General features: G+C 47.4%; 1 pseudogene across 1 annotated transcript in view; it reads right to left on the bottom strand.

Moving 5' to 3' along the window:
- The window catches only part of LOC144120593 (tolloid-like protein 1), a 43,027-nt pseudogene extending 34,826 nt beyond the window's left edge, over positions 1–8,201 (bottom strand). Inside the window, exons 1-3 of the transcript XR_013312461.1 lie at positions 7,922–8,201; positions 2,907–2,975; positions 1,412–1,442 (exon numbers count right to left, since the gene is read on the bottom strand). The product of XR_013312461.1 is annotated as a tolloid-like protein 1 (transcript). The remainder of the gene's footprint in view (positions 1–1,411; positions 1,443–2,906; positions 2,976–7,921) is intronic.
- Positions 8,202–24,967: the final 16,766 nt, after the last annotated feature.

Below are 24,967 nucleotides of genomic sequence, written 5' to 3'. Positions count from 1 at the left end.
TAACGGAGGCTGAATCAGTGTTCTCGGAACACCTTCGCTGCCTCAGTCACGTACTGAGCGCGCAGTGAAAGGGGTATAAGCCATGTACAGTCCTCGTTCTGAACTTTTCAACAGTTCTCTGCAACTGCAGCGCATGTCAAATCCGTTTTCTACTAAAGTACTGTAATCTTGGTATGGCGTCTGCGGTATCAGGTTGAGATTCCACTTGCAGTATATGCCTCATTACGTTTCGAACCTCCGTTAGAGGCCGACCGCTAGTGCGAGCGCGTAACTAGCATGACTTCTACTGTGACAAAAACAAAAATAGAAATGCTGAATGTAAAGACATGTTGTTCATAAAAGTATTATTTTTTTTGCGTTTCAAGCTCGAATCACTCAACTGGGTGGCTTAATCTCAGCGAGGTGCCTCTCGCTTTGCAAAGCGCCAGTCTCAGAACGATCTTGAGACGGCCACTCTGGTTCAGCACATCTGACATGTACTGGGAATGCAAACAGCCGCGTAGGCGCAGGTATCGGAGCTTCAGTAGTGTTTACTCTGTCTCCCGTGAAGTACGGCCCAGCGGAACAACACCAGTCCATGTTTTCTTATTCTTACGATACGACGAATACGCCGTCCTGCACGGGTGGATGGACAAATAACTACTGCCCGAGTACATATCCTCCACACCATTCTGGCAGACTTCTTCATTCGGTTGAATCATGAATGTGGATGTCCTGGAACTTCTGAACGGTCCATCGTTCCACTTCCCCTAATTAAAGACGGTACAGCTGATCAAGCGAACCCGCCAGGTCGTTAATCAACGCAAAGCTTGGTCGCAACACTGTAGGTTGTGCGGCCAATGATAAACCTTTCGCCCTGACAGCCTAAGATGGCTGGACCCTTCGAATGAAACTAAAATTGGCTGCATATTGCACCAAGTACTATTCCACCTAATTTTCGCGCACTTGCTCAATGAGTGCATGTCAGCTTTTAGAAATCAGAAAATGCGGCATGCTTTCGGCGCGTGAAGCCAAACAACTCAAGCTTTCGTTGCAGCAAGTTTATCCCTCATTTGCATTTTACTCTTACTTTCCTGCCGCCTGACCCTCGCATCATCTCTCAATGGCCCATTAGTAAGCACACCTGCTTTCTCAGCACCTTCCTGCGAAGAGCGATGACTTCGTTGAACATGTGGCACGTGTGATATTAGCAAAAGCGAGTACGCTCTAGAGGTTCAATTTAGCAAGTGTGCGCCGCTTGCTTTTCCTTTCTTTGTTAGCCTCGCCAACTTCCGACATTACGGCCGAGATTCGCGGCCGACCGCCACCGGCCAGTGTGGTACGTCATGCTGTGCTGTCCGCGAGAAAGTCAGAGAGAGAGAGAAAGGAAGGCGGAGGAGAGGGGCAGAACAGAGAAAAGGTCGCCACTCACCTGTCTTGTACCTGTCAAGGTCCCCGGCGGCCTGCATGAGAAAGAGTGACCCATGACTGTGCGGCGGCGGACGACGTCTCGATGCCCACGGCTGCACCCGTAGTCGCGCCCTTCTCGCGACGCCACCGCACTTTTCCTCCAGAAAGCGGGCGAAGAAAGTGCGCGCACCACACGACGACGGCGTTTTGCGAAATCGGCCGCGCGCACGCGCGCCTCTTTTTCCGCAGACAACACGCCCAGGGGTCTCAGTGGCCCAAGGTCGGTGTGCGCGGACGTGTGGAACGGCGCGCGGACAGCACGCACCTTCGTCTCGCGCCACGGGCCCGCTTCGCCACTTTCGAGGCATCGCGAATGTGTGCCTATTGCATTTCCCACAGGGCCACCCTTGGTATACGCTCGGAAGTACGTACTTTCTGAACAGTAGTGTAGTGCACTAGGCAGGATCTGTTCACCCGTTTAACATCCGCAAATCGCCACGTAGGACGCTGCACGCCAGGTACGTAAGCCTGGGAGTACCACTACTTTTGTCTCGTTCACCCGTTAGGAAATCCTGGCCCCACGCCTGTCATACAGCCGGCCAAGAGACGGATCTGAGTAGAGAGCCATAGTGACGTTGAACACAATCACCGGAGCAATAGACCTGGAAACCTCATGCACGTGAACGTTTGGTCATCCATGCCATGGGAAAATGCGAGTGCAGCTGCGGTCGTGGGCGTTGCAGTAGCCCTTCGAACATTCATATCTATAATCTGGCTCTGTACTTTGAACGGGTGTTAAAGCCCCTGCCCGTAGCATATCTCGATGCTTTAATCGCTGAAGCAACTGGATGCCATAGATTCGGCTCCTACCTCAACGAAATTAGGCCGCTCCGATGATGATGATATGAAATTATGAACTGCGACGTGCGTTCGGCGCTCGTCCTCATGCATACACAACAAAAAAGGATGGGTTAATTCTCGATGTTTCGATTTGATAAGTCCAGCAAAGAAGCAGGAAACAAAAAAAGAAGAAAATTATAATGAAGCACTTGAACTCGCCACTGGAAGTTAGGGATGGTTTAACAAACACACTGCGTTTGACTCATTTGTCTTGTGCTACAAAATTTCAGCTTTGCCAAACACGCTTAGCGTAGCTCTCAGGTGTGTCTTGCGGTCGGCGTACATTAAGTGGGTGAATGGAATCCTTTATGCAGGTTAAATATACGGCCTGGTGCCTCCACTATTTTGCGCCGCCTAATTACATGGCATTATGTCGTGTGCGCGGCCGCTCTTTGCTGTCTGGCTGGGAAGGTGCAGTTTGAACGAAGCGAAAACAAAAAAAAAAGGCACACAGGAGGCGATGCCTTGCTAAGCAGCCGCAACTTGCACTTATACACTCAGACAAGAGTGGCAGGATTTGATTAAACATCAATCCAGGGCGCTTCGAGTCCAGAACAAACGAGCGGTCAAGAACTCGAGCACGGTGACCGGCTTGTTCGAGGTTTCGCTTAAGTTACCCTTTTGATCCTTCGAGCTTGATAGGCTGCCGCCCCGGCTGTCGCGGATAGAATCCCAGCTTCGGAGGCCTGGAAAACACGTAACAGCGTTGGTGTGCAAAGAAAACCGGGAGAAGCGAGCTCTTTCAAGATGACAGCCAAGTTTCATGACGGTCTACTATGCGGTTCCGAAAGCTCCGACATAATTCCCCATCCAACGGTCAGGGCCACACAGTCATCCCGGGTTCACTATAGTTCTGTGCTTGTTCCTTGACATTTTTGAAATTAGTACTCGGTCGTTTAGCAGTTGCTCGAAATGCTTTTGCACAAACGTTCGAAATGCTTCGTAAGCTTTAGCTGCACCACTCCGGTGCCATGCTTAGTGCCTTCCTAGTGTTTGCAGCTGAAATGCGTTCTTGGCCGTTAGAGGTGGCGGGTCTTACTGCGTTTTGCTTGTGCTCACAGGCGAAATTTATTGCTGCTAAGACAAGCGAGTGCAGTGATAAGACCAACAAGTGCAGGGCAGGCGTTTGTGACGCATTACTTTTATAATTTTCTCACCTAAGTTTATTCATTGTCTACCAGCACGATTACTTTTCCATGGAAGGAAATGCTACTCGTTTCCAGCAGATCACTTTCATTTTTCTTTCTTCAGCGAGTGTAACCTTGCTTTGCAGATATATACTAAAGTTCATTGCGTAACGTTCACTTCCGCGTGGTTTGTGCACCGGCATTTACGCGGAAACAGTAGGGCGTAGAGCCTTCGGCGATTAGAGGAGTGGCCTCGTTTTTGTCTATATAGTTACGGAGGCCCAGTCGACAAGCCCCCATTTGTATAGATGCATAAGCCCGGGGCAATTATCGCCAGCCTAAGTCCGAACATCATTGCGACGCGGCGTACTTTTGCTGTTATGCTTGAGAAAACTGGCAATTTACATGGATATATACTGCAAGTACTGGTATCTCATGCAAGGCTAAAGCTCTTTCGAAGCAATTTTAACAGAATTCGCGTTCAGTCGCTAGATTCCGCTCAAACGGAATTATTTAACTATCAGCCGTGATTTTCAACGCGTCCTCTGTTAACATTGCAAACTGTTGAACGGTGTCACCTCGCCAAGTGCAGTGCTCATAGCCGCTGAACGTTCTATTATCAGCGAAAAAAGCAACTATATGCCACGCTACGTCCAGCTATTTCACGCACACGAAAGGCGCAGTACAAGTGCCAACGCCGCTGCAGCGACTCATCCTCGAGCTGAATTCAGAGCCCTAGTGGATGATTAAGTTATGATACGCATTCGTAACTAGAGGCGCGCGAATGGCAAATACATTGAATGGACAATGACATAGCCCCTATAAAAATCATTTTTGTGTTTGTTGACATCATACTGCTTTCTCGCTGAATCGATTTAAATTCAATAGCACCGCAAATACATTAAAAGTATTAGGTACTAATTCAACAGAATAAATAATACTTCATGCTCAATACATTGCAAATTGAGTAGATTGCATTGTATTTATGTTGAATGCATATTGCTGCACGGCAAACACATCGCAGTTATACGAAACACTTTGCCACCGGGACGCTAAAGACAAAGCTCATTTTTATAGCTGAAGGTAGTACGTTTAAGCAATATTCAGGGTTTTCCACCTAAGAATTTACACAATTTTAAGAATTAGGATTTTTGAGTTAGAAGAGCGCTTTCTTCGGCATAGCATTGCCAGCGGTGCAGTACATCAAAATGCAGCTAAGGCGTGCTAACTAGCAGGCTGCTTAACTAATATTGCGTAGTTATCTTTTTAACTATTAATGTTAGGCTCCTTAATTATTGACAGGCGTATAGCCAGTGATATCCATATCAATTTGTAGAATTTCGAAAACGCGGTTACCTTCGGCGCTGTGGCCCAACAAATTTTTCCTACATCGCGCCAAAATACAAGCGTTTTCGAGAAGCTTGCAGGCAAAGCAACCTCTCCAGTGCACGCTAACTCGCCGAAATAGCCAAAACAAAGCCGAGGGTAATCGCGTTTTGGAAATTAAAAAAAAAAACTGATATGGATATTGCTTACGGAGCGCTACACGCTCTCAGTAATAAAGGAGCCTAATAGTAATAGTTAAAAAGTTGACTATTGAATAATAGTTAACTAGCCTGCTAGTTAGCACGCCTTAGCTGTATTCTGGTGTACTTCACTGCTGACAATGCTGTCCCGAAAAAGCGCTCCTCTAACTCAAAAAAGCCTATTTTTAAAAATTGTGTAAAGTGTTGGGTGAAACACCCTGTTTATATCGACATGAACCGTTAAAATATTGCTGCGACGAGAAAAAAAAAAAAACTTTCCACGCAAAGACAATTCTACTACTCAAGCATTGCCTTCAAGGACTGCATTTTATTATTATTTTTTATTGCTCGTGCAGGAAAGATGCGCTTCAACTAACTGAACTTTCCAGTTAAACTTTTTGGTTTGCGCCGACCACAAATTGCGTACATGGCGCCAAAACTATTTTAAAACTCTGTGCCTAATGTCAACTTACCACGAAGTCTGGTCGGTATTTATTAACAGCCGGTATATAAGCATGAACGCACGATTGGCGAGGTGAGTGTGTCATTGTATCGTATGTGTGCCCTCTTTGAGACCTTGTTACTTGCTTCTTCTAGAGTGGTTAAAGGATGTTTTATTTCTCATTTGGTTAATAAGGTATTATTTAAACGCTCATGCGAATGTTGCGCATAGATTGTTGGTTTGGCGAAAATTAAAGAAGTTTGACCATGGCTTTTAAGCGTAACAGCTCGAATGACTTTTGGATTTAAATTTGCATAAGCTACAGATATGCTGCAATATGTATTTGCATGCAGTAATATTTTCTATCCAATAGCGCCGCAGAAAGTGGAGTGCATATTGGATGGATTGTTTTTTATGAAAGTTTCAATAGATAGTTACCAGATTAGCAATGCAACCAGAACTCATTAGGCCGCCCAGAAAAATGCAACGACAACTTTCCATAAAACACCACAAAGCCTCAGTTCTTCTTCTTGAACAGCCATTCTGTTATGTAATAACAAAAGCACAATAGCTGTCATTGAGTCACTTCAACAGATTCACAAAAGAAGGTTGACACAATTTTTGTACGGCCAACTGAAAGCTTTGCTCAGTACGCAGCGAATATAGTCAGCGAGTGCTTGTGCCGTTGTCCTTCCGTAATCCATGTCTTCTAGTTCCTGTAACTATGAACTCGAAAACTCGAAAACCACCAAGTGCATGTAAGGATAAATGCAGCAGACCAGTGTTCTGATCAACGAGATGGTTGTAATCGGTTCACGGCCAAGTAAATGGATAGCCTCAGAATAAAAATAAAAAGTGCGCACGACACCACAAGAACAGTGCTGGCATACTAAGTATGTTCGCAGAAAATTCTAAGAGGCCCGCCAATACGGGATTAGCTTTTCGAGAACCCGGGGTACGGGCATCGGCAAGCATCGCACTCCCTTAAATCTGGCAAAAACGCTGCTTTATGAAAGGGTACGGTTTCTTTTTCTGTTTTCATTAGCCTTCCCGGATGAACAAATAACGACAAATACATCAAGTTTAGAAGAGTAGTAGCCCCTACATACTGCTCTATTAGAAGACCTGCCAGTTTGAAAACTTCGTTTACGTGTAAGTGTGCCTTCTAGCGTTCTTTCTACATTTTCCGTTATCTTTCTTTTAAATAGAAATTATATTCCGGAAGCCTCTGGCCAGCAATCATGGCTGATTATTTTTCATGCATGTGCGCATTCTGGCTGGCTTCTAAACAAAATACATAGAGTTGAAAAGTTGCGCAACGAAATCGCTCAGATGACGTCTCCAGGCAATAAACCTATTTTCTAAATGTCTGTAGCAGAAGTGCTGCCTTGTTTTTGACCCCTCAGGTTATCAGAGGTTGACGGCCTTTAGCCTTCGGAACTCTTCTCTGTTCCATTGCCGGTGGCATGCATTTGGTGGCAGGATGAGAAAAGATTATAGAAAGCACGCAGGTACGAAGAGGAACGTGTGTTTTTTACGCCGCATTGTCAGACCACGTCCCAGGGTTTCAATCGCAAAGCTTTTCCGTTAGCGAAGTCATCAAATCCTTAATGCCGTGTTCCTAAGAGAGTTCCCCCTTTGCGATTTAGAGCGCAAGAGGAAAGCAGCTTGCACGTGTTCACCTTCAGATGAAAACTGCCGGGTGGCTATGGTTGTAATCCTGTGCTGCTTAGCTAACTCCAAGCACTCACAGAGAAAATAACACGTTCTTAATGCAGGCGCTCATGTTCTGGCGAGCGGAATGTTTAGACTATGCGCTACAAATGTTCGCTTTTGAAATTTGTAGCGCGTAGTCAGTTTTTTTTTTTTTTTCAGGATTGAGTTTCACAGGCTAGCACTCGCAGCGTGACGTGAGTTTTACCGCAACACACTTGAATACAATTACCCCACGATTCAATCGTTTCTGAATGCTTGGCCCTCTCAGTCACTGCAACTGAACCTCCATAGTTTCTAGTTTCGGAGCTACCTAAAGGGTAGCCTTTAACAGGGTTACATTGGGAAGGAGCATTTCTCGAATACTTTTACAGATTCCTCGTACAGCACTGCGGCAAGCAGTCCTGGATCAGGAGAGGTGACACTGCGAGCTGTTTCGTAGGCTGCAGTACGATATAATAAAACAAAAACCTGGAACGAGTTGCAATGCCACGTAAAGTTCCATTTTCGTTTTATCTTTGGTTTTCATTCGAGATTCTGATAAGAAGCGAAAGTTCAGTTTCAACCATCCTGCATAATACATGTCGCTACACTCTTGAGCCGTCGCAAGGGCACGTGCGACGCACGGGGACGTCCATCACTGCGACTTGAGAAGCGCAAGCACCGTCGCTTATCGGCTACGCGTACGCGTGGCTGCGGGTGCCACTGCGTGCGCCCGCTGGCCGGCCGGCCGCAGGCACGGCACCCGCGCCCGTACACCAGCAGCAAGGGCCCTACCGACGTCGATCATTCGAGCACCGCCGCCTGGCAATCCAGAGACTCACCGCGTGCAGGGCGCCGCGAACCTCGATGCCTGTGGCGTTCAGCGCAGCCGCGCCGCGCTTGCCGAGCAGCGCCGCGAGCAGCAGGAGCCAGGTCGTCGTCGCACGTGCCGCCAGCATGTCCGGGGAGCGTCTGTGGTCCGTCCTGGCCCAGTGTCGGGCATGAGCGCGCCGAGAGCTGCGGCCGCTTTCCGGCGCTATTCATCGCCGCACGGCGCGGGGGACGGAGAGGGGGCAAGCGGGCCCCTCGCTTGACGGTCGCGCGGCGTCGTCACCACCAACTGGTTCTCCTTTGTTTCGCGCGCCCGAGGCGGCAAAAGGGCGCTTCCAAGACGCGCGTCGCTCCCGGGCGCCTCCGTGAACGCCTCCCGTGACGGCTGGCCACGCCGCGCTTGTTGACGCGAGCCATTCGCGCCGGCTGCGTCACGCTCCATCGCTAATGGCCGCTGCGCGCAAACAGGCGCCTCCGGCGACCACGGATGCTACCGGCGGGGGAACGAGGAGCGGATGGGCTACTGGAGGCTGGAAGTCGAGACGCGCGACCACGAGCCCGTGAACGGATGGTCTCCGGCGCCTGACGGGCAAGCACGTGCCCTGTGGCGGGCGAGCGTAATGATGCTCGATCAACGGTCGTGATCGCGCTATTGCGCGACGCTACACCGTCGCAAGTAGCTTGAGTAATCTGGAAATACCGAAGTTAAGATATGAACCTGCCGGGCTCGGGGACTCCGCGTTAAACGTCTTCCCGGTGAAACGGTTTCGTGATGAGCGATGTTCAAGACAATGTTGCAGACGGCGCATGGAGCTACTCGCAAGGCGAAAGTGAGTAGCTCCATGCGCGTTTGAAACTCGCGCAAGAATTACGGGCGCGTCGCGCGCGCACACAAAAGAAAGTAAAAAGAAAAAAAAATGGCATAGCTATAGGAGGTGTCCGCACCCGAATTAACACATGCAAGCAATTGAGATAACAGAAGATGCGATAAGCGCGTTTGCATTCATGCCAAATTAAATGTTGCACGTTGGCCGAATACCACTTTGGGGTTTATGTCCAGTGAAATGTACAGCAAAGATCAGAGGTCTGTGTCAGGCGAAAAGAGCGAGGGAGAGAACTTGTCATGGAAAAGCATGGATTTTAGCCTCTCTGTTTAAAACCGCCGACTTGCTACGGGGCACATGGGAGAATGTAGAGGAAAGAAAGGCACCTACAAGAATGGTGAAATGGAAAGTGGTGGAATGATGGAATAGTAGGGTTGTCATGCAGATCTGAGGCATACGTTTCAGATTCTTAATAAGGATGTGCTGTAGCTTTTAAAGAGGCCAAAGTCTTGAAGAAAAAAAAAACGTTAAAATCTTTGCGCTGCTGCAAAGGGCAAATGATGGGACCCAGTATGCTTTCCATTTTGTGGCATTTAAGCTACCCTTCTAAGAAATGCTGGACGTTTTCTAAAGAACCAGTTGTCACAGTACGGATTAGTGATCTGTCCTAAAGGACAAAAATAGTTATTCGTAAGTATAGCGTTTAAATAAGAGGGTGAGGTAGGGGGTAGAGTGTTTCCCTGATCTCAGAAATGAGTCATGTCTAGGAAACTGCGACGATGAGACTGTAAGCTCTGCACGTGATCCCTTTTTTCGGGGGTGTATATTTGTCTGCCTATAATGATGTGTCAGGTGTGAAAAAATGTTTCCATGAAATTGCGTTAGTAAATAGCTGCCAGAGCCGTTTCATTGCCCTAATTGTCAGAGTGTCTTCAGATGCTTTTCAATACCGGATGGCCATTGCTCACCAAGCGAATTCATTATCACTGGCGTAGAACTGGTGGTTCGGTGTCCTGCACTTGCATGTTCTCTCGCTCTTACAGATTTCTCAACGCTTCTTTAAAGGGACAGTGAGGAGAACTCTATCATTATTTTCGTTAGCAAAATCTGATAGTTCGGCATTTCATGGCTTTGCTGCCGCTTGTCCGAGAGCGAAAGATGCATCTGTTTCAAAGAAATTTGGATTCGAAATTGAAAAAGTTTTCCCCCGCCTTCCGATTCAAACTCGGCGCACTCTTATGACGTCACGGCGTCCCCTTATGACGTCACAGGACAGAGTGACCTGAAACGGGACGTAAACACAGACTCCGTGATTTCTGATGGCTAGCGGTGCGGTCTAGCAGCAGCGAAATGAAAGCTACCGTCGCCGCACGTTGAAGGCATCTATAGGGGGTCGCTACCGTCGCTTCGTTTACGTTTGCACCGGCGTCTTGCCAGCGTTACGATGGATCCCGTTCCCGAACCCGACAACGAAGTTCTCGCAAAAACTCCGGCCTGCATTTCAGCGACCTCAGCCCCACAGAGCGTGCGATGCTTTTGAGGGAGCACGGTTAGGTTAGGCGCCGGCGGGTCGTTTCCCCCTTCCTCAGTGAGCAGCTGTTGCTAATTAAAAATCTTAACCCCAGTGCGGAGAGTCGCGAGGGGCGAGGAAAAGGTCGGCGGGTCGCGCCCATCGGAGGCTAGCCGAGGCTTTTGGGCCAATGGATTGGGATTCCTTGAACAGTGCTGTTGCACGGTGCAGCAGGCGTCGTCGAGGAAGTTTCTCACGGTTGCAGGGGCCAGGTTATTTTTTTTTGCCACAAAAAACGGATGGGTGGTCAAGGGCGCTCGCGTTTAAAGTTGGCGGCTTGAAAGCAAAACCGACGCACGACGCGTCAACGTGTTCCACGCGTTTCCGGAGGTACGGGGTCCACTGGATCGGGCTCTCTCGCCCACCTGCATGTACCTTCAGATGTGTACTGCGAATGGATTAAATTAGCCGAGAGCTCGAATAGAACAGCTCCGCCCAACTGCCGAAGCTGCTATTGAATGGAGCCGTAAACAAACGAGTTGGAGGAGAGCGGAGCCATGGTCACTGCAGATTCCAAATCTCTTTTTCTTAACTGGCTTGTATCTTGTCTCCCGTCCCTAATAAACAATTTCCGTTAAGTAGTTCGAAGTTGACTGGCACAACCGGGAATGTTTCACCGGGCGAGCGTCCGAAGACACAAGTGCTCTTTATACTGCTAACTGCCTTGTACGATCATAAACATATCCAACTTGAAAAGGTGACGTTCAAAACACTCCGCCGGTATTTCAACATGTACTAGGACACTTCGCTTGCCATTCCTGTTTACTCTGTCACGTTGTTGTTTACCCTGACTGTACCGCTTGTCTGTATTCACTTTGTTTTGAATTTTATTTGAAGCAAAATGTGCTTAATTTATCTGTTACTTTCGCTAAACTCATTGCCATCGCACATGAATGTTTCATTGCTTTTGTAAGTGCTTTCTAACTTCATTCTACCACATTTTCTGTATAATTTTATGTAGTTCTTGTGAGTGATTGTAATTGCAGATGTTTTCATGTTTTGTTCTATTTAGTTTTTGGATGAGACATGCCGTTTCATTGCGCCTATGATGCTGTCAAGTGTATAGGGGGGCCTCCGGCTTTGTCAAGCTGTCGCTTGTGACAGCTTTTACTGCGGGTCTCCCGCGCCATGTATTCATTAGGCGCAAATAAACCATTATTATTATTATTATTATTATTATTATTATTATTATTATTATTATTATTATTATTATTATTATTATTATTATTATTATTATTATCACCGACTATCGTGCCATCATAGTTTTTCATCGACCGTGGCGATCATGTGACCAGCCTTAACAGGCTCCTTCAAAGATTAACTAGCATTTGAAGCGGCACCTGGAGTTCCTCTGCTCTTCGGCGCCTGTACATCGAGGCGCGTCAAAAAAATTAGTGTGGATTAGCTCAGCTAATCCAGGATATGGACCTCCTGCATGTTTGTAAACAAACGAGGTGGCGCTGCAGTCGATAGCGGTCTCGTGATAGGCAAAATGCCAGGGAGTGTCGTCGCGGAGAGGTGTTGAGCGCGGGTTTTCAAGGCTTGTAGGCGCGTTTTCAGTTTCTGCGAAGCGCAGCAATGGTTAATGTTTACGGCTTAGTAATTTCTTGAAGTACACGAGCTCGCGTTGGCCACGTGCGGCGTATTCAGAGAAATAGTTCGCCACTGTGTATTGTATATATGGTTAGTATAGTAAACAGAAAGCGTTTCTGCCGTTGATTTCTACGCTAGGCATTGAATAAAATAGGAAGTTTTTGACACTCTGCTGTAGCCAGAATGATTTTGATTCGGGACAGTAGTGAGAGGATGTGCTGGCGATCTTTCGGCGGAGCAGACGTGCGCTCACCGTCGGCTGACATACGTGGGTGTCGTGCTGTGCGAGAAGTGGGGACTGCGTCGTGTCCCCATTCTCCTCTAGCTGTCCCGCTTAAGCGCTGATTTTATCCGCAGGATCACGCGCCAGCCAGGCCGACTTCTCCCCTTGTTAAACTGGTTGATTTCGTGGAAATTTTTGATTTCTGGAATTATTTTCTTTCTTGGCCCTGGAATGTTCTGTTTCGTGACGAAAAATTGTAGCAAAATATTCAGTAGAAATTTATAAAGTACGCTTTCGAGATTCGGGGTCGTCGAAAATTGTGAGGTAATTCCTTTGAGGCATTCTTTGAGTTCAGGGCCGCATTTCTTTGACCAAAGCGCAAGCGAATAGGCCAAAAACGAGGAAATAAACGTTAATTATAAGGATCGTTTTATGTCCTTTCACATTTTCTTTGATTGGCATCACTCACACCTTCGTAATTTCGTAACGCATGAAAATAGAATGATTCTATTTGTCGCAAACGATTCCTGAGACGTTGAGGAGTGTAATTTATCTCTCGATTTTTTTCCTACACGTGCAGTATTATGTTCGTTATTTTTGTAAGAAACGTTTTCACGTAACTATGCATGCATAAGTACATGATCATCTAAAGAAAGAATAGCGTCATGTACAGAACAGGGCTTTGTGAACATGCTTGCATAAAAAATTTGCGCACTTTCTACTCAATTATTTAAGACCTTGAGGTGACTTGACGAGGGTGTTGATTATAATTACCCAAGAACTGCACCAGGTATAGCTAAAAATAAAACGCATTACTGAAACTAGCGTAGCAATTTTATATTTGCACCAAATTTGGTTTCATATCGCATGCATAAATAACGAAAACACTTTTCATTGCCGAGCCCCCTCTCAATCTCGACACGTCTGTTAGTAGCACGCCTGCGGCTGCTTCTTTCCAAACAAGCTTCGCGGTCATGGACCGCATCATGAAACATGACAGATGCAGGATGCAATGAAAAAGCATGTGGCTTTTAGCACACTTAAGGTACGCTATTCTAAGCACGCCAACGTGACCGCGCATGAACTTACCAGACTTCTTTCTACTCGAATCAAATAATTGCGTCTGTCATATTAGGAAACACTTTCTAGTAAATATCAAATGCCATAAAACGTGCCATTAAAACATGATGTGCTATTAACGAAAGAACGCATTCCTTGGGGGCGAGTGAACCTGCCAGCGGGGGCCCGTGCACACCGGCTCAAGGTGATAAATGCGTGCGCAGCTACATACGCGCTTTTTTTCCTTCCGCAGTTATAAGCGTTCTATGCTGATGTTCAGGTGAATGAACGCAGTAAATTACATGCTATTAAGTACATTGAGTGGCAGTGCCGATCGACTCCCAGACTTCGTGCTTTAGTACCACGGCCCATTCCGTTTACTAATGCGGTATTTATCGCGAGAAGCCTATCGGGGCTAATTTAAATTTCCTTTTTAAGCTACTACGTGGATCGAACAGTGACGCGGCTGATCAATACATGCTGCTTCTGCAGTGCGCAGGCATGATATGCAGCCGCCGGTAGCTGCAGCAGCTGCGGTAGGCACCGGCTGGCCGTAGCTGTTTTGCCTACCATGCGAAAGTCGCTGCTGACATCAGCACCACCGCATCTTCGTGATGTCGCGGGGTGAAGGAGGTCTATACAAAGCGAAGGCGAGATTGAGGTATCCACTGACCCACGGAGCCGGTTGTGCGCCTTTCCTTTCGTGAAAATGGACGGCTTTTGCAAAGTTGTCAACGCCAATTAACTCTATGAACGCCGTCGGCTCACTTGTTTTGTTTGGTTTTTGAGGAAAGGAAATGGCACAGGAACAGTATCACATATCTCGGTTGACACCCGAACCGCGCTGTAAAGGAACAGGTAAAGGAGGGAGGGAAAGAAGAAAGAGACAACTGAAAGTTGGATTTCCGAGGATAGGCGCGACGCTGCGCAGCGGCGGAACACCTGCGGCTCGGTGCTACTAGTGACTAGGGAGCGAGAGAAAGAGAAACGAAAGGTCAGGCGACGGAATCGGCGGCGGCGACCTGCGTCGTGCGAGACGTCAGTCGTGCTCCGACATACGCCGGCTCGCGCGAAGCGCTGTGTTGACTAGCGTAGTGAAGCTTTTTTGCTTCAAAACAAAGCCACGGGGCACGCAAAGCTCATAGACGCGAAGCGCCATAAAAAATCAAAATTCTCTTGGCCGCCTGTGGCGCTGCCAAGCATCGGTTTTCTTTGATTCCAACATTCAGGTTGTCTTTTGTCTGTCCTCCTTGTGTGTTAAAAGTGCACTATCGGTTTCAAAACAAAACTTACTTCAATAGTGAACTGCGCGACCTTCCTTTGTCAGCCTCGGAGATTCGTGGCGCCCATGTAGGAAGGAAAATTCCTCCAAGGTGGCGTCTCTTGTCCTATGACGTCACCACGCTTGTACTTGCGAGATTGGCCTGTGGCGGCAATACCTGTATTTTGGTTCTTGCTATTTTCTACCTTACAAGAGCTTTGTTTTCAGTGAGAGTGGCGTTTTTGTGATCAAGAGCTGGTATTCTTACGATACAAGCAAACTTCAATTTCTCCTCAGTGTCCCTTTAAATTTACTGACTGTGACCAATTTTCTAGATGTCTGCCGGATTGCATGGAAAACTGCCTTCTTGATTCCATGCAGTTCTGTCGTCGTAGAAAACTTGAGCTACTAAAGGCAGTAGGCGGGGCCTTGTCCGTTAGGGGGCACATCACGAACTTATTACTTAACGACACTATACAACTCGACTTTGACGTGAACAGTAGCCGTCAAAGGAGGAGTGGGATTCTATTCAATTTGCTGCGGTTTGTTTGAGCCGCAACAGTCATTTGAAGAATCGCAGCCGATGGCAAGTTGCTTTTTGAATTATCGTCGTCGTTATATTCATCATCATCCCAACTACATCTACTGCAGGCCAAAAGACTCACCTACTGACCTCGGACTGACCTCTGATTGACCCTATCCTGCGCCAGCCGTGGCAACCATATCTCCACGAACTTTCTAATCCCATCCGCCCACCTGAACGTCTTTCGCCGCTTGCCACGTTTGGTTTCCCTTGAAATCCTCTCTGTTACCCTAAGCGACCATCTCTTTGTATTAGAGCCAAGGACGAAGGCACATAAGCCTCGGTGACATTGAAGAAATGAGAACAGCCTGGCGACTCACTTCGAGACAAAAGGTCTAGGGCATGACGGTACGCCTCAAGAAAATGTTTTCACTCGGAGTGTTCGTTCACAAGGGTAATGTCGAAGAAGCAATGTGTCTGCCATTTCTCTAACGTATATCTATGACAAGCAGGAAGAAACTTGAAGCAGCACGACACAATTTTTTACCGGGTCGTCTTGTCCCGGAACTGTTTTGGAAGTGTGATGTCTCCCCCTCAGTGTGCCAGACTCAATTACACAGCGCATACATCTCCGGTATGCGTCACATGGTGAACACTAAACAGTCGCAGAAAAGTGTGCATTGTGTCCCGGCGTGGTTTCCAGCAGTGGATGTGCGCCATTTCACGGACATGTGGCTGCCATCGGTTCCCCTGCGTACACGAAGGAGTTCCAAAAGCCTGTACAGGACGCCCTACACTTCACGAATGCGCTGTTCATCGTAACTGCTTTGTAAGCGTACTTCGACCATTTTCCGGAATGACTGTCAGCAACTCAGTTTTCAATAGCGGCGTAGGAAAGTCACTAGTTCTCAGCACTTCCCGCAGTTCAGGCTTTCTATTGCGGCAGACAGGAAAGCAGGCCTCTGTCGTCTTGATTGTGGCTCGCTTTGTGTCCACAATCATTCGCTTCACTAATTCCTCTGTGCGGTTTCCTTGATGTTCTTGGCGATGCATCTCGTTCAGTCTTCGGCCTTCTGTGGGACTTATCTCTTTTTTTTCTTGCCCTTGCTGGCAGCTGTCCATCAACAGCAGGCTTCGCCAAAGACAGCACGGAATACTGCGCCATGCGTGCACAGAGCTGCTCGGTGGTGACAATTAGAAAAGAGGAAAGGCCGTGGGTAGCGGTTCAGAGTAATGGAGAGTGCGGGTACGCCGGCCTGAGGGCTGTATATTTCTTGGCTGGCATGCATGCTCGAATTGCTCTTTCTCAACGTATTTTGAATCAGGAAAGCTAAATGCTAATGCAAACACCAATGGGCGGTTTCCTGAAGCTACGGTGCTAGAGGCCATGAGGGAGGAAATCAATTTGCGGATAACTAAGCACGTTGTCAATCGTGGAGGCCATTATATATACGTGGTAACCGGTTACGTACAGTGAGGGCGCTCTGCGTGCCATATGGCGTCGATTTAGTCGGTGCCAAAAGGGACAGAATTTCTTACAGGGGTTGCGATGTGGGCTAGTTTGTTGAATTGCGCAGTTTTTACAATACTAAGAAAAAAGGTGGACAGCATTACGTTGTTTATTTACATCTGTCAATTCGTCATATGAGCGCTGTAATAAGTGGAGTTTCTTGGTGCTTAGTCTGATTTAGTACTCGAAACCGGATGCTAGTGTCTGTATTTTTACGCAGGTCAGTTTGTGGCTCATTACAGTGAGAAGGGAATAAAAAATGGAGACATCACTGGAAGCAATACCTATATTGACTTAAGTACTATTTCTTTGGCCCATACCATGGCCTCTGCGTTTGATTTCGCGTGCATGGAGGCTCGCAAGCAGTCATTGAAGTTTTGGTCAGAGTAACAACGATTACTCTGGGAGGAGTTTTCAGCATACAGTCTTCGCTGTCAGATGCGAGGCATCGAACAAGATCGTGCGACGCGTGCCATCTGGGGCGGGAAGTTAAAGACAAAGGCGTGCGAAAAGGGAAGCTGGTGTTTATTTCACGTTCTACAGACAGTACTTTCATCTACACGGCTCTTGTCAACCTGGCAGCATGAGGTCACGCTAAGAAACGTGTGATATGATATCCACTGGTGCGGTATTATGGCTTATTCCCGCCCCGCTCAGCCCAAGTTTACAGCGAAAACTGTTTATGAGAGATGTCCTGCTAAGGAGCCACGCGTGACGCCTGTTACGCTGTTACGGCCCCACCACGGGATGGCGCTGTGCGTGCTCGCTTCGTAGGGTACCTGGATGCCCGCTCGCCTCCGCTAAAGCGGCGCTGGCGATCGAGGCACCCTATCGCTTCGGCGACAGAGAAGCGCGGGTAGAGTGAGCGCGAGAGTGAGGAGGGGCGCACGAGAGAGAACGTGGTTCGGGAATGAAAAAAAATTCGCGTGGTCGACCGGATGGAAAAGGTTGGGGGAGGGGAGAGCGAGGAGAGGGAGGGGGTTGGAAGAACGCCGCAGGGTGATGCTTGGAGGAGGGAGGGTTCGGTGAAGGGAAAGCATAGAAAACGGACACAGCGATGCTTTTGGTTTCGAGAAAAGGAAAGAGGCAGTAACTGTTCACTTCTCGGTGGATATTTTGGCCGTGTCGTGAGGAACTGGGAGAAAAAAACTGCGAAGGAAGGAAGAGAGAAAGAGGCACTGTAATGGAGGGCCCTGGAATAAATTGGGACACCGGGGGTTTGACATCACAGACCACATGGACACCTTTTGCACTTCGCCTCCATCGAAATGCGGCTGCCGCGCCCTGGTATGAACCAGTGCCCTTCACGTAAAATTTGCATGGCGGATGAGTAAAGAGAGGGCGAGGAGGTGCCTACAGGCGAATGGGCAATGCGCTTGCATTGCGAACACTGATGTGGAGAGGAATAAGAGAGAGAGAAAGAAAGACGGAAAGGCAGGGAGGTTAACTAGGCAGCGCCCAGTATGCTACCCTACACGTGGGAAGGGGAACGGAGGGAGAGATAGAAAGGGGGGGGGGGAACAATGAGAGATGATCACTTTTCCACGTGTCCGTTGGCCGTTACTTGCAGGGTATACAGAGCACACACTGATTGTTCACAATTTTGCACTCAGTCCTGAGTCCTTCAAGAACCTTAAAAGTCCCTTCAAAGCTGTCCTCTGCGATGAAGGCTTACTCCAAGGACCCAGAATCTTTGCTTCAGTAAGGGGCCGATGATCTAAACGGCGGAGTGTTGCAGCCAGGAGTGCACGCTCACGCTGAAACCGAGGGCAGTTACGAAGAAGGTGTTCTATAGTTTCGTCGCACCCACACATCTCACGCGCAGGAGAGTCTGCTATTGCGATTAAGTGGGAGTAGGCATTTGTGAACGCCACTCCCAGCCACAGGCGACACAACAGCGTAGCATCGCAGGGGGAGAGGCCGTACCGAGGACTGAGTCGGAGTAAGGAGTCTAGGCGGTGCAGGCGGCATGTGGAGTTGCTAGTAGAGGACCATGACGCTAAAACCTCTCTTCGGCCAAGCATTCGCAGATGTCTTGCTGCGTCGGCTCTTGTCAACGGTATCTGGACAATGTTGGCACTGCCGTGAGCCGCTCGAGCTGCAGCGTCAGCTGCGTCGTTTCCAACAATGCCAGAGTGTCCTGGTATCCCCTGGAAGATGATGCCATGACCCTCTTGCTGCGCCTGGAGAGGAAGAAATGGTATGAACAACCTATGCGCTAGCGCTCTGTGCACCAATCGGCGTACAAACAGGTCTCTGCGCCACACCGACGTCATACCTTTAAATGGAAGGCGTGAAAGAGTTCCCATGGGCGTGTGCACAGCCACTGGTCTACTCTGCATGAACCAAGCGGCGTGGATATGACATAGAGGCTAATATTATGGTGGGCCTAAGATAAAGAATTCAAAAGAAAAAGTGTCCCGGCCCGTGTCATGACATATATAGAGACTTCACGACGCGGATATAGGGAGCTGTATTAGAGGCATCGTAGACAGCAGGGAGTGCTGCGCTCTAGCCCTGTGTGTACCAGGCTTTCACTGAGTTAAACGATTTGCGCAGTTATAGCGTAAATTTTGCGTAATTTTTCATGAAGTCTCTCATGAGTGTTTGCAGCGAGAAACGTGAAAAGAAAGGCCTGAGAAATATACCAAAAAAGACCCGCAAGGACAGCCAACAAGCGAGAAGCCCCGTATATATAATGCTAGCTCAATTAAAAATTTCCCCACGGGACCCGCAAGGACAGCCAATAACTGAGAAGCCCCGTATATATAATGCCAGCTCAATTAAAAATTTCCCCACGGGAAACTGTTCCTAGTATGGTCTAGTAATATACTCACGAATCAGATCAGCTAATAAGCTGCAAGGAGACCGCGAAGAGTTCTCGCTCGCGATTTTCGAAAACTAGAAACCAAGACGGTGTACAACATAAGATGACTCACTTATGTATATCTTAAAATGTGTAGCAACTTGTCCCCAGATTTTTTAAATGATCTTGTTGCGCTCATCCATTCATTTCTTTCATTGGTGCTATTACGAGCGGTTCAAGTTTGAAGAGAAAACGCTTACTGTTTTTGCAATGTGGATACATCCGCGCTGCATTGGTTCGTGAAAGGAGAGATGTGAAAGTTGTTCCTCGCTTTCTTTAGCATGTCCGGAAGAGTCTCTATGGCGCAACATCTCAGTGCTATAGCGCTGTCAGTGTGCGAAAGCCTAGAGAAGTGTTTGAGGAACGAAATTCTGCATTATTTTAACCCTTTAATGCTCGAATTATAAAAGAAAGTAAAAGAAAGAACAGAACCACTACCTCCATATTGGGCTGGCTAATGTACCCACATTCAAAAGCCGCTATGAAAAATTTGATCGCTCCGCTAATGTTCGAGGAGTCGGTATATATCGCGAATTCGAAACAAAGGGCTTTGGTCTATATTTGCAGGTAGTGCGAGTCGTGTGAAAGAATTACTTGATGGTCTCGAACCAACTCGAAGGCCCAGAGACAGTAGAGAAGTTTTTGTCCTACAAACTTTTTTCCATTTTTCCCGCAAATGTTGTCAGAGAAGATGGACGAGGAGTTGTTGGACGCTGGCTAGAATTCCCACGTTCGCGCCCCCTCTTTGTTCCCACAGCTCGCTAACAGTGACGACAATATTTTTTTATCGTTAAGTGCTGTCTACTGAGAACTTGTCGACATAAAAATTTGTATGCAAACCCCATTTAGCAATGAGTGCACGGTGTGCAAACGGCACGTCGCGAATTCGCGACACTGGGCGTTAAATGGTTAATATAAATGGATGAATGAATATCCTCCGCGACTACCTGTACTGTGCAGGTGGTCAAAGCATATGCTTATGGCAGATCTTCGAAGTAAAAAAAGGGTTACATGTTTTGAGCGGAGCTGATACGAAATCCGCCCTGTAAAACATAATTCGATGCAAGAAGGTATAGTTTGAGGCCCACGGATGGCACAAGACAACTGTATGTGCCAGCTTCTCAGCCGTTTTTTTTTTTTTGCTTACTAAGTGGGATCAGCAAATATTTTTATTCCCATCCCATAAAGGCCACTTTCGGGTATTACATAGGGTGAGGGGGGAGTGGTTCCCTGGACGAGGAGCTTCAAGCGCACGACCCAGGGTTCAGGCACGATCGGAATTTTATTCTCTACACTCGAGCGCCCCTGGAGTTGAGCATCTCTCGGCGCATGACAAACGCCACGGTATTTAATTGTAAAAACAATCTCAATGGGCACCTTATTAAAGAAATAGCAACAATTTTAAGACCGAGAACCAGCGGTAAATGTAACAGTGTTTGTCTTAGAAACGTTAATTTGTATTTTTTTTTGTTCACTCCAAATGGTCGCATGTCAATATAAAGCTGCGAAACGTCTATAAATATATGTCTATAAATATCGCTGCCGTCAGCGAATAATCTAGTAGTGTTCGCAGGTGGCGGTGTGAAAATAATACTTTTTAGAAACCGAATAGAATACGAACAGTGTAGCTTTGCTACCGAATAGAATACGAATGTAATATCTTTTTTTTTTACGATTATTCGCTACTAGTGCGAGTATTCCTACAAAATAAGTAATCATGCGAAATAGCGAGGCGCTAGCGGTGTCGTTGCGGCATGGTGCTATCACTTATGGAGTTATAGCTGTAGCTGTTAAAAGGCTGAACATGCGCTATTGTCCGCTCGAGGGACGCAGTTCGAAGTCACTCTATTAAAGGGGCTGTGAAGGGGGCTCTAATAAAGTGGCGACATGCCTGGGATATTGACGCACGCCGCTTCACGAATAGTGTTCAGCAAGGATTTTTTAATTGCGCTTTGTAGAAGCTGAGTTATGTGTAGTTAAAATTTGAATTTCAGAGTCTCCGCGCCTTTCCCTCTCCTCTCGTCACTTTTTGCACGCTGGAAGGTGGGCGCTCGTTCGCCGACCCCCCTCTGGGAGCGGAGCTTCCGGACCCGCCGGAGATAAGCGGCTTATTGGCCGCGGCCACGGTAGTTGCCTGATGTCTGCAAGAATCTAACCAATGGCCGCCTCTCACCTTGTCTACGCAGATGCGGGGGACAGGCGGGTGCGAGCATGAAAAAGTCGCCGGGAAGGGCTCGCCAACTTTGACGCGCGATTGTGGGTCATCTGCTGTGTGTAGAAGAGTATTATTTGGCTCTGGTTTTCATGGCAACACAGTGCAGTGATTAAGTGAGTTAATGTGCTCTCCTCGGAAGGCGTTTCAGAGCCCCTTTAACTCTATGATCGCCAAGTTATACGTACAAAAAAATTATCGTTTTGCTACTGATCACGAAAGAGAATAAACACGCGAAGCACCTCAGTACATGAGGCGGGTGAGAGCCATGTATGAGCCATCGGTCATGAAGGCAGGGTTTGTTGAACCTGTCTGAGCTTTGCTGCGTCGTCTGATCTTTGAGGCCATGTATGAGCAATACAAACGCCGCCACACGAATGGACCGCGTCGCGGTTCTGAACCTTCCTCCTGCGCAAACCAATCGCGGCAGTATGGTATTCGGTGTCGGTGGGGGCCCTGTTCTGGGAACAATCGAAGAAAAATACTACGGGCCTTATTCAAACTTCGTGTCAATTATTCGAAAAGTATTCGAAAACTTGGAAAAATATTCCATTCGTTTCGAATAATTTTGAACATGCACTATTTGATTCGTTCAACGAATCGAATAGAATAGGTTGGTTTATGTTTTATGTGGGTTTAACATCCCAAAGCGGCTCAGGCTGCGAGGAACGTCGTTGTGAAAGGCTCCGGAAATTTCGACCACCTGGGGTTCTTTAACGTGCACTCACATCGCACAGTACACAGGCCTCTAGAATTTCGCCTCCATCGAAATTCGGCCGCCGCAGCCGGGATCGAATCCGCGTCTTTCGGGTCAGCAGCCGAGCGCCATAACCCCTAGGCCATCGTGGCGGCCAAATAGAATAGCAGGATATTAAGGCGAAAGCCGTTAATGGCTCATGCTCGCGTCCGTCCGTCCGTTACGCTCTTCAACTCGATAGCAAAAGAATATTTGTGCACGATGGAATTCGAACCACCACCCTTCCGTTCCGCAGCCGAGCGTGCTGACGGCTACGCTACTTCCTGCCAACTTTTTTTTCCTCTATTGACGCTACTTCCTGCCAACGCATATGTAGTTCTGCTTGTCTAGGAAGCTGGAGAGTGTTTGCAGAAAGGCGACGAATCAGACGGATGCCTCCCAAACGCCCTCCAGTGTCTCCAGCATTTAAGATTCACAAACAATTATGCACTTAATCAACAGCTTAACCACACATCAGTGACACAAGCAGCAACACCGCAATAAAAGCTTTTGCCTCACCGCACTTTAAATCAACAAACTGCGCCCCTGAATTTTTCCTGTCGCTATTCTAAATTTTCGAATATTCACACATTCCTAGAAGTAAGGTTGTTACTTCTACCATTCCCTTGTTACTTATGCCACTACTATAATTCAAAAACAAAGTCGGTCCAAGCACAGAGCCTCGCAGCACGCCAGATTTTACTAGGATTGGGGGAGAAGAACATCCGTTTACGTGGGTGTATTGATGATGCTTGGCTAGAAAATTAGTAACACAATTATTAATATTCTTGTTATTGTTTAGACTGTTCAGTTTCATTACTAAACGAGCATGAGGCACCTTATCAAACGCTTTCGCGAAATCAATAAATATAGCATCAATTTTAATGAAGCATGGACGGTGTGATGAAAGTTATTATTTCAAGCAACTGTGCATGAATCTGTGCCTAAATAAGAAGCAGTTCTACAATGTCTACGTTATAAAGAGCGCGTGCATCGGAGATGCCGACTGGCTATTTGTAATTCACTTGAACCTGCAAAGCAGTAGCGTAGAGAAGAGAATATCGTACCGAGTCGCGTTGATTAGCAGCATCAAACGAACAGCCTACAGTACACGTGTCCTGGCAGCCACCCGTCACTTTCCAGTACTTCGACCATCGTCCCAGGACACCACATTCATCATCATCATCATCATCAGCCTTACTACACCCACTGCAGGGCAAAGGCCTCTCCCATGTCTCTCCAATTAACCCTATCCTTTGCTAGCTGCATCCACCCTTTGCCTGCAAACTTCTTAATCTCCTCCGCCCTTCTAACCTTCTGCCGCCCCCTGCTACGCTTACTTTCTCTTGGAACCCACTCCGTTACCCTTAAAGACCAGCGGTTATCTTGCCTTCGCATTACATGCCCTGCCCAAGCCCATTTCTTTCTCTTGATTTCGACTAGGATGTCATTAACCCGTGTTTGTTACCTCACCCACTCTGCCCGCTTCCGATCTCTTAACGTTACACCTATCAGTTTTCTTTCCATGGTTCGCTGCGTTGTCCTTAACTTAAGCTGAACTCTTTTCGTTAGCCTCCACGTTTCTGCCCCGTAGGTGAGTACCGGTAAGATTATGCTGTTGTACACTTTCCTCTTGAGGGAAATTGGTAAACTGCCACTCATGATCTGCGAGAATTTGCCATATGCGCTCCACCCCATTCTTATCCTTCTAGTTATCTCCCTCTCATGATCCGGATCAGCTGTCACTACCTGCCCTAAGTAGACGTATTCCGGCACAATTTCTAGGCTCTCGCTGCCAATTGTGAACTGTTGTTCCCTTGCTAGGCTGTTGAACATTACCTTGGTTTTCTGCATGTTAATTGTTAGACCCATCGATCTGCTCTGCCTGTCTAACTCGTTGATCATGATTTGAAGTTCACCTCCTGAGTGACTCAGCAAGGCAATGTCATCAGCAAATCTCAGATTATTTAGGTATTCTCCATTTATTCTTATTCCCAACTGCTCCCAATTCAGGCCTCGAAATACCTCCTGCAAACATGCGGTGAACAGCATTGGCGAGATCGTGTCTCCTTGCCTGACGCCCTTCCTTATTATAATTTTATTGCTGACTTTATGGAGGACTATAGTAGCTGTGCAGTTGCTATATATATCTTCCAGTATTTTGACATAAGGCTCTTCTACCCCCTGATTACGCAATGCCTGTATGACTGCTGAGGTTTCCACTGAGTCGAATGCTTTCTCGTAATCAATGAAAGCTATATATAGAGTTTGGTTATATTCTGCGCATTTCTCTATCACCTGATTGATAGTGTGAATATGATCTATTTTGGAATATCCTTTACGAAAGCCTGCCTGATCATTTGGTTGATTAAAGTCTAACGTTGCCCTGACTCTATTAGCGATTACCTTAGTAAATACTTTGTAGGCAACGGATAGTAAGCTGATCGGCCTGTAATTTTTCAAGTCCTTGGCGTCTCCCTTCTTATGAATTAAGATAATGTTTGCATTCTTCCAAGCTTCTGGTACAGTGGAGGTCATAAGGCATTGCGTATACAGGGTGGCTAGTTTTTCTAGCACGATGTCCCCTCCATCCTTCAACAGATCTGCTGTTACCTGATACTCCCCAGCTGCTTTTCCCCTTTTCATTGCTTCTAAGGCTTTCATACCACATTCATACCGT

Source organism: Amblyomma americanum, chromosome 1 (genome assembly GCF_052857255.1).
Source record: "Amblyomma americanum isolate KBUSLIRL-KWMA chromosome 1, ASM5285725v1, whole genome shotgun sequence".
NCBI classification, from domain to species: Eukaryota; Metazoa; Arthropoda; class Arachnida; order Ixodida; family Ixodidae; genus Amblyomma; species Amblyomma americanum.
The sequence above is the reverse complement of the archived record's forward strand: the minus strand, read 5'-3'. Positions and strand labels throughout refer to the sequence as shown.